The 10,912-nt window shown below is 43.5% G+C and overlaps 1 long non-coding RNA gene across 2 annotated transcripts; it reads right to left on the reverse strand.

The window, feature by feature from the left end:
• Window positions 1–696: 696 nt before the first annotated feature.
• On the reverse strand, window positions 697–8,574 carry LOC307033299. Of its 2 annotated transcripts, XR_013806463.1 has the most exons (4): window positions 8,231–8,572; window positions 3,689–3,770; window positions 1,515–2,022; window positions 697–1,420 (listed from the first exon to the last, which is right to left on the reverse strand). It is a non-coding gene; the product is annotated as an uncharacterized lncRNA (long non-coding RNA). The 2 variants fall into 2 exon arrangements; XR_013806464.1 differs by having other exon boundaries at window positions 698–2,022; window positions 8,231–8,574.
• Window positions 8,575–10,912: the final 2,338 nt, after the last annotated feature.

Genomic DNA, 10,912 nt, shown 5'->3' on the forward strand with positions numbered 1-10,912 from the left:
GGGGCGATAAAATAATCGCCCCTACGGTAGTAGTTTTGAGGACGCTGATTGGCTACATTTTATGGCACACGTTCATATCTTGAATCAGCAATTGGCTAACCTCCTACAGAGACCCGCCTCCGTGGGGCGATTTCTCCATCGCCCCAGCACAGAACTCCAATCATACAGTGTACTAGGAAAAGCATATATTTTGTGCAAATCATTTAAAAATGTTTTACTCATATGTCTGGGTGCATTCTATGACGACCCCTCCACACCACTAGGCGTTCCGTTGTCTCTCTCTCCTTGTTTGCAGGTTCCAGTGCTGTGGGTGATCATGGACTGACGAGCTGCACCTGGGCAGCTGCTATAAGACGGCCCATCGCGTTGCGGGAGGCCCCTCTCATTCCTCTCGCACACTCCCCGTGTGAGCCTCGCGTCGCGGCTGTCTTTTTGGTGCCCACTAAATAAAGGGTTGTTATACTTTCAGACCCCTCCTCTCGCCTCCCAGTTTTTTGTTGCAGCTCAAGAGCCGGGTTGTAACGTATTTTAAACACCCAAATATTGACAATTTATATAATGAATCAGTATTATTGTTATTATATAATAATAATGTTTTTGTGTGTGGTTTAGGGAGGGCAGCGCCCTATCGCCCCCTATACATTAGGCCAGCCGCTACTGGCCATAGATCTTTTTCCAAAATGAACCAGAAAGTATTGTGTCTGGCGCATGAGGTCCAAAATTTGGATGAGGAAAGTTTCAGCTTTAATACAGCCACACTTTAACTCTCCTTTAATGGAGCACAAGTTATATATATGATTAATCAAATAATTCACAACACCATTGTTTGTTCCAATATTAGAATAAGTACATTGTTTTTATAAATGGGTTATTCATGAGTGACAAGTTGATTTCATGCAAATATCAGATTTGACTTTGGATTTTGTTTTGAGAGAGAGGAGGAGAGGAAGGAGGACGAGTTGGGTTTCAATATCATACAGATGTTTATTTAGATCAGATAATCAGTCACGGGAATCCACACAGGGAAGAGGACCATAAACAGTTTCTGATTCGTGTTGGTCATCTTCTTGCGAGGGATCGGACAAAACAAGGTTTTACTGTTGGACACTTGCAAAATTAATACCTGGTTATTAAACCTTAACAATTTCTTTGGGAAAGTCAGTCAGTTTTATGTTTTTTTGCCATTCAAATACTCCAGATATGGCCGTAAATGTTTCCTCTTTCAACGACTCCGGGTCTTCGGACAAGGATTGTCTCATCAGCAGACCTCCTCTCAGCCTACATCACCAGCACCCTCCTCATTCTCCCTCTCTGCGTCTTCGTCCTCTACCTGGGTTTCAAACGATGGCGTCAGCAGAGCTCCACGTCATCAACGACCAGTCACTCGGACATCTTCACTTTCCACATGGTGCTGATGGAGCTGGTGGATTACTCAGGGTTCACGCTAGTCAACTTGGGTTACCATTTGATTAATGAGAATGCAACCAGAGCCGGGTTCATTATAACGTTCTTACCCTGGTATGGATGGGCTTACTTTCACGTGACCTGTGTGGAGCGTTACCTGGCTGTCGTGCACCCCGTCACCTACCTGAACCTGAAAGGACAGAGAGGGGTCAGAATCAGAAACATCTGCATCGGGTGTGTTTGGCTGCTTTGCATTGCAGGAACAACTCTGTCTTCCTTGATCGAAAATATGTTAGTTTTTGAATTGTGCTTCTTGATTATCTCCTTGATCATTGTCTTCTTCTGCAGCATATCTGTTCTCCGCGTTCTGATCCGTCCAGGGCCAGGGGAGCAGGCCGGGGACAGGACAATAGTTGACCAATCAAAGCGCAGGGCTTTCTACACCATAGTGGCCTTACTGGGAGTGCTGTTGTTCAGGTCGTGTGGGAATATTGCTTTGGGTGTTCTTACTGTGTTTAATGAAGGGATGTGTGAGATGATAGTGTCTGAATCCTGGTTCACGCTCCCCAGCAGTCTGGTGTTACCTCTGCTGTTTCTGCACAGAGCCGGGAAGCTATCCTGTTGCAAGAAAAACACCAAATGAGGATAAGGATTCAATTAGATTTGCTATGTTAGGGTTAGGGTCGGTTGTCGTAAGGGAAATAGTGTGGTTTACTTTCAAATAACTTCAGGATTACGTAACAAATAAGTCACCATTTGGGTTCGAATAACTTTGGAGATGGCCTTAGTTCGGTACAGATGTATAGAAAAATATTCATTACATTAAATATCATTTTGCTGACGCTTTTGTCCAAAGCAAATAACAATAAGTGCAAAGACCATAAAGAATCAAACTCAACAAGGAAAGTGCAGATATATTCACTTCAAGCAAGTTCATATCATCAAGTGCTGGTGAATCAGATACAAGGCCTAAATTAAATCAATTAAAGTGCTTTTTTTTTTTAAATAGAAGCGTTTTCAGTTTGGAACGGAAGATATGCAATTTCAATGTTGACTTGAGGTTTCCAACAGGACACAAGAAAGGGCATCTTTGTTTGGAATTACGTAGACCTTTTCTTTTTGTCCTGTATAGTTAATTATGTGGGTTATAAACTGAATTAATACATTGCTTATATATAAATGTAAATTGTATCTTGAAATAATACAAGTTTCCATAAATGTTTGAATGGTTTAAGGATTTAAAAGACTGATAGAATAAATATAGCTTTGATATTAGCAACATTGTGTTCATATGCACAGTTTATAAGCATTGACACCTTTGCAAGTATATTGATACTATCTAAATAATGAATATTAGATTGTGTATGGTAGTAGATGATTTTGATTCACAGGAACTCATGTAACCCTACCCATGATTGATGTGTATGTTTATGACAGTGATGCTGCCGATGTGATTAAACTAACACGATGCAAAACAGCTCCTGACTCTTTGATTTGTTTACGCAAAAAGTCTTTCTAAGTTGTGTCAGTAGATTAACGCTGGACACAACTCAATCAATGTCATTGCTGTCGGTGCCACTTTAATTTTATTCAAATATCAGTTTTGTATTTTATTGGGAGAGAGAAAGAGGGAGGAGGAGGAGGAGTGGGGTTTTAATATAATACAGAGGGTGATTTGGATCAGACGCTCAGATACGGGAATCTGCAGATGGTAGAAGATCAGAATCTAGTCCTCATGAAGTTCGGTCACTTTGTTTTTCTTACCACTTTTATTATCATTAACTAATTTAACATTATTGTGAATGATTACTTGCACAGATGATGTTTTGTTTTTTCAAACTCAGTGGCTTTCCTAAAATATGCTCCGGCTATCGGTATAGCAGGAAGAGCATCACAGGATTACATTAATGTTTTCTTGATTGACTTTTTCTCTTGCAGACATGGCACTCGATTCTCCATCTTCCAATGACTCCCTTCTTCATCAACACCTCCCAATGGAAATGGAGTGCCTCATCAGCACACCAGGCTCCTTAATCTTCCTCTCATTCTACATCACCATCACCCTCCTCATCCTCCCTCTTTGCATCTTCGTCCTCTACCTGGGTCTCCAACGATGGCGTCAGCAGAGCTCCACGTCATCAACGATCAGTCACTCAGACATCTTCACTTTCCACATGGTGTTGATTGAACTGGTGGATTACTCAGGGTTCACACTCTACATGTATGGTCTCTATACAGTTCATGTCATTATATACCGTGTTGGTTATTTTGTTGTGTGCTTTACCTGGTATGGAAGGAATTCATTTCACGTCCTGACCTGTGTAGAGCGCTACCTGGCTGTCGTGCATCCCGTCACCTACATCAATCTGAAAGGAGAGAGAGGGGTCCGAATCAGAAATGTCTGCATTGGGTGTGTTTGGCTGGTTTGCATTGCAGTGACACTTCTGAACGTAGAGAAGCTTTTGTTTTACTTAGATCTCAGCCTCACGATTATCTCCTTAGGCATTGTCTTCGGCTGCAGCATGACTGTTCTCTGCGTTCTGATTCGTCCAGGGCCAGGGGAGCAGGGTGGGGACAGGAAAATAGTTGACCAATCAAAGCGCAGGGCTTTCTTCACCATAATGGCCATACTTGCCGTTATGTTGGTGAATTGTTGTGCGAATCTGATGTGGTTTGTTTCTGCTGTGTCAGGGGAAACTATTTGTGAGATGGCGGTGGCTGATAACTGGCTCTTTCTCCCCGGCAGTCTGGTTTTACCTCTGCTGTTTCTGCACAGGGCGGGAAAATTAACCTGTTGTAAGAAAATCACCAAATAAAGATGAGGATTCAATCAGCTTTGCACGAAAACCATTTGGAAACATGTTGGCTTAGTCTTCAACCGTTCCAAAGACAAACATCTCATCTGTATTTTTGTTATAACGACTGGGGAGAATTGTTGTTTATTCATTTATTATATAGCTTGATTTAACTTAGGAATACGAGTGAAGAATGTGTGAAAACATCCTGAAATAATCCAAGGATCTGTAAACTGATTTTTCTGTAAAAGATTAACTGCCGTTTGAATAGTTTTAGGAGTGAAAATAAAGCCATAATAAAGGGCATTGATTGTGTTTTAAGTTACATTATGTGGATATGCACCGTATATATAACATATTATATCTTTGTCAGTTAGTTGAAGCTGTCCAAATGATGTACATACACATATATTGGACTGTATAAGATATAGAAATATGCAAAACAGTTAATGACTCTGATTTGTTTACGCAGCAGGCTTTGTCCTCGCTTTATTTGAATGCTGTCAGCTCTCCATCTAATGGATCAATACAATAAAATGTACTTGCAATTTCTTTGTTTGTTATTTTTTTTTAACTTGACAATATTTTGGACCCTATTAAGAAGAAACAACAAATATGTTGTATTTAGAAACAGAGTTTTATAGTGCAAAAGATGATCGAAACATATTTATAGCAAATATGTTCCTCCATGCTGAAGACGCAGCTGTATTCCTTTCTAACCAAGTACGAATACTTTGTAGAGAATTAATTGAAATTCATTTCAAATCATTAAATCTGATAGTGGTAGTTTTATTTGGTTCCAAATAGGGGTAAGGATGTCCTAGGACCTCAGTTTTATAGGGGAACGTTTTTAATTGTTAAAAACCTTTTAAAGAGTATGGGTCAAAGATTTTTACCACGATGAACCAGAAAATCTAATTTCTGAGGTCCCATGTTTGGATAAGGAAAACATTGAGAGGTTCAGTTTTAATGCAGCCAAACTTTGACTAATGCTACACATATGAAAGTCTAATTAACACTAGAACCGCCAACGGGTACATTTTACCCGCAGCTGTTTTTTGATTGTATGTAACTTTTTTTCAATAACATATTAAAGTCTCCTAGTCCGTGACTTTTCCTGAAAGTGTGTTATGTAGCACCCTCTGTTGTTAAAAATTGTCAATATGAAGTCAGTTTGAAAAAATCGCCCAAAAAAATGCCATTTATACCTATAAAGCTTGTTCCTCTTCACCTTAAACTGGTGGACAGTGACAGACTTTTTCAAATCGTTCATGTTCGTTCACCTCTCTGATGATGTGGGTCAAATCAGACTGGGTGAGCCTGCACCCCCGGAGCTTTGACGCAGACAAGTACCTCAGGAAAGGGTTCACTGTCTTCAGGAAAAACAGCGATGTTGTGACTGCCCGGCCCGACTTTGAAATATACTCGCTCCAGCCACGGACCCTCTTTGTGTCTTTTAGAAACAGCCAGTCTGACAGCCGGTCAACACCATGGGCCATGAATACGAGGAAGTTCTTTATCCGGCTGACCTTGGAAATACAATTCTCTTTCCGTTTTACTGTCGGTGCGACACCCTCACAATGACCTCTGTATGTCTGAATGAACGTCTCCATACTTTTAGGCAACGTGATTTCACGCATGGTATTCCCCCGTCCCTTCCCAGTGGACCAGTGATTTCGGGGAGAGGGCCAGTCCTTAGCCAGATTAGCTTTCAGCTTATTGGAGACAGACACACGGGTCTTCTGCAATACAGGGGTCTCACTAACGGAGGCTTCTGGGGACCGCATCACAGACTTGAGAGGGGTCTCACTACCGGAGGCTTCTACGGACCGCATGACAGTCTTTTCAACGGGGTCTTGCTTCCGGAGGCTTCTGGGGACCGCATCACAGACTTGAGAGGGGTCTCACTACCGGAGGCTTCTACGGACCGCATGACAGTCTTCACCGGGGTCTTGCTTCCGGAGGCTTCTGGGGACCGCATCACAGACTTGAGAGGGGTCTCACTACCGGAGGCTTCTATGGACCGCATGACAGTCTTCACCGGGGTCTTGCTTCCGGAGGCTTCTGGGAACCGCATCACAGACTTGAGAGGGGTCTCACTACCGGAGGCTTCTACGGACCGCATGACAGTCTTCACCGGGGTCTTGCTTCCGGAGGCTTCTGGGGACCGCATCACAGACTTGAGAGGGGTCTCACTACCGGAGGCTTCTACCGACCGCATGACAGTCTTCACCGGGGTCTTGCTTCCGGAGGCTTCTGGGGACCGCATCACAGACTCGAGAGGGGTCTCACTACCGGAGGCTTCTACGGACCGCGTGACAGTCTTCACCGGGGTCTCACTACCGGAGGCTTCTGGGGACCGCATCACAGTCTTCACCAAGGTCTTGAGAGTGGTATTGCTGCCGGAGGCTACTGTGTTCATGCCGGGGGTACTTGAGATTGCCAGGCCCTTAAATGGTATACATTCTTCCTCTTCCTCAAGCACAGCAGCAGTGGCATTCTGCTTCCTGGGTTTTAGCCCCTTTTTCAGCCTAGAGCGCAGGGTCTTCACCTCATCAATGAGGGCATCCTTCTGAGCCCTCAATGCCACATTTTCCAGCCTCACCTGCCTGCAGTCTTCTTCGTCACACTCGGTATGTGGGGAGAAGGGTGGAGGGTGCACCGGGTATTCCTCCTCATTGTCTATATCCAGTGATGTAGCCATTCCAATGATGGGATTAGTCTCTCGGAGGTCATGGAGCAACTGCAGGGCCACACTATGCTTCAGCCTTGCCATGACCTGATGTGCCTCATCTCGGGAGAACTCAGGGTGGTCACGAGTTACATGACGGTGTAGTCTCTTCCCAGCATACGAACACCCTGTGATGGGACAGGGTTTGGTCCGAACATTTATTCTGCCACTGGCCATCTTAAGAATGATGCCTCTTTCCTCCAGGTTCCGCACTGCATGTTTGTGCTTAAGGTGCTTGTTCAAAGCCAGATAGCAGAGTCTGCACACCGGGCATTCGGACAACATCCTTCCTAAAACACTCACAATGAATTGTATTTAAATGGTTTTCTGTTTCTCCGTTTATATGCGTTAGCCAACTGGTGATTGCAACCATGGGTCCGATGCTTCAATGCAGGGAACACGGACCAAGGGGAGGACTTGAGTTACCACCTGGTTGAAATGGTCCCACCTCCGCACCAACGCGGGGCTGGTGATGGGTCCGATACATTGATTGTTTTTTGTTTCATGGTTCTGCCACGAGCTCACAAGACAGTTTTGGGTACGAAAACGTGGGTACCTCCGGGCGCTCCGTCCCGCTCCGGCCTTCGCCGCAGCGGGGGGAGGAGGCATTGAACCCCTCGCACCTGCCCCCGGAGGAGGCAAGGGAGTCAGGTACCCAGAGGCGCACGGTGGACAGCCTAATAATAGTCCAAATAACATAGAAAATATGCTTTATTTAATTCATATTTTTATCATTTAAGAAAACTATTCATCTGTTTTGTTATAACTAGCCGTGTGCTAACAAGGCTAACTATTAAGGTTCTTAATAAAAAAATAAAATACTTTTTTGAATGAAAGGGTACTGACTGCTAAGCCGAATCAAACAGTAAATACACATTTAACAGACTAAAAGTCAAATAAAACATAGTGTTTTATACCTTATGATTATAACTGTAGGAAGTGTGTAAAACTTTTTGAAAACAAGAACTAATCCCTCCATTTAAAACACAAAATACTCATGCACAGCTTTCCCTCTTGAATTACTCATCTAATGCACATCTTTAATATTGTACAGTATTCTCATATTTACTTTTATTGTATATTTGCCTTCTTGCACATATTCCCTTTCATTTGTTTCAATATTTGGCCTTTTATTACAACTGAATTCCTCTTACTGTGTTTAACAATGCACCAATACACCCCAAAGAAAATCCTCATGTGTAAACCCTGCAAAGAATCAGATTCTGATCCAAAAGGAAGCCAATACATGCTTTAAAAAACGGTGTTCGTGTTGCTTGAAGCTTGTAATGGAAGTACTCACATAGCGGCGCAGCTTCTTCTCTGGTGGAGATTTCCTCAGCCAGCCTTCACAGATCACCTCTCCGGCTCCACTCATCCTCAACAACACACTCTACACCAGGAGGACAACCTGCAGACTGTCAGAGCGTCCACTTAAGACTCCCAGCAACCAATTAAGGAACACTTTCCAGCTTCCAATCACCTCCAAATCCGCCCTCAGTCAACTCTTGAATCGGACTTGCAGTGATTTGAAGTTGAAATCCTCTTCTGTAATCAGTAACTCCTTTTAGTTTCCGTTCACACGTGAAGGAGCTGCTCCTTTCTCCATGTCTGAGTCACACCTCCTTCTCACTGGGTTTGACTTCCCAGCAGTCTCCCCCCCCTCTCTCTCTCTCTCTCTCTCTCTCTTTCTCTCTCTCTTTCTCTCTCTCTCTCTCTCTCTCTCTCTCTCTCTCTCCCTCTCTCCCTCTCTCTCTCTCTCTCTCTCTCTCTCTCTCTCTCTCTCTCTCTCTCTGGTTGTGTGATAACCAAACACAATGCCTTAGATTTGGACATTCCTCCTCCTCCCCTTCCTCCTCCTCCTCTTCCTCACTCCTCCCCTTCGGCTCTGGATAACAGGAAGCTCCCCCTGTGGATATGTATGTGCATGTGCAAGAAGATATTTAACTATAATAATGTATATGTAAAGTACCAAAAGTTACTTATTTTGCAGAATCTGCCGTTTCTGGTACAACTTCTTGAAAAAGAAAAAAAAGGAAAAGCATCAAAATAAAATGTAAAGTACCAAACATTTAATTATACAGAATTAAACAATAAATAATAATTCTAAGAAATGATATTGTTACGGGACATACACACACATATTAATACTGTACAGTTAAAAATATGATAAAAATAATCAACAAATTCAAGGGAAAAAAAGAGAAATAAAAGGTAAAAAACGTTATTACGTGAAAGTATAAGAACTAATCAATCCATAATCAACACATCATTAACTGTCAAATCTAAATGGAGTTTCATTAGTGAAGTTATGTGAAGTAAATAATGGCAGATTTAAAAAATCTAAGTTTCTCATACATTACGTAATTACACCGTAGTTCTGTATATAACATGTAAATAATCTTGAACTGTCAAATCTAAATGGAGGTTCATTCATCAAAAACGTAGAGATAAATGGTGACATCTAGTGAGCTTTTTGAAGTACTACAACTACAATAGCTTTTAGTTGGAGACCTGGAGAAAACAAACGAGATAGTTGTTGACTTCAGGAGAACCCACCGTCGACCCCCTCTCCCCCTGACCATCAACGGCGCTGCTGTGAAGCAGGTGACCAGCACCAAATTCCTTGGGGTGACCATCACTGATCACCTTACCCGGGGCCGTGGGAAGTAGGGGTGCTGAGGGTGCTGCAGCACGCCCTGGTGGAGGACAGGGGATCTGCACTCCCACAAGATATAATAAAAAAAAAAACGAATTTTCAGCCTTGATGTAACAACATTCATAATTAAGTAAAGATAACACCCTTTTCACCCCGGTTACATTTTCCATTTGCCCCGTACGATGGGCGCTGTGAGTGATGAAGTGGGGGATGTTGGCTTAGCAGGCGCCCGCAGCTCACAGCCAATATATACATAAATAAATAAATGTTAACTGGTCAAATAAGATATGAATGAACAACACAAATAAAATAAGTTACATGTATTTGTTATTGGCTATGGTAGGTTATTGGAAATGTTCACATACTTATTTGATTAATAAAATGCAAACAGATCTTTTTCATATGGGTGTTTAGAGTTGTACCCCCTAGATCAGTCTCTAATTGGGTGCTCAAAGTGCACCAAATTGAAGCATTTTACTTTAAAATGTTAAAAAGATCTTCCCGGGGGGGTATCCCCGGACCCCCCGAGAGGATGTGAAGTCCACCTCCCCAATTAAAACATGTTATAATATATAATACATTTGAAGCCTTGTTATATAAGCTGTGCACCATGTCAATATATTTCTCTTTTTGCAGTGTATTGGTCTTTTGTAGAGGTTTTTCATTGCCAGCTAAAATCTTGCCTAGCAGCACATTGGTCAGAACCAGCCCTGGTGTCATCCCCACAGCACCCCCCATTTGAAACATGTTCCCACGGCTATGACCTCACCTGGAAAATCAACACCACCGCACTAGCGAGGAAAGCCCAGCAGCGCCTGTACTTCATCCGGAAGCTCAAGCGAGCCGGAGCATCACCCCACATCGTGCTGTCCTTTTGTCGAAGCGCCACCGAGAGCATCCTCAGCAGCTTGTATCACGCTGTGGTTCGGAAGTTGCACCGCCGCCGACCGCAAGAGCCTGCAGCGCATAGTGAACTCTGCACAGAGGATCATCGGTGCCTCGCTCCCCTCACTACAGGACATATACAACACCCGCCTCACCCGCAAAGCACTCAGCATTGTGGGTGACTCCACCCACCCCTCCAACAGCCTCTCCAGCCGTCTGCCTTCAGGAAGAAGGTTCCGCAGCCTCAGCTCGGGCACCGTCAGGCTGGGGAACACCTTCCTCCACCAGGCGGTCAGGATGCCGAACTCTCTCCCCTCCCTACCTCCCTCTCTCCCCCCCTCTGACACACAACCAACCTCCCTCATCCAGCACCAGTCACTTTTCTGTCATCTCCGCTGAACACTTTAACATATTATTAACATTTTAAACTGTATACCCCGG

Source organism: Notothenia rossii (genome assembly GCF_949606895.1).
Source record: "Notothenia rossii genome assembly, chromosome: 3".
NCBI classification, from domain to species: Eukaryota; Metazoa; Chordata; class Actinopteri; order Perciformes; family Nototheniidae; genus Notothenia; species Notothenia rossii.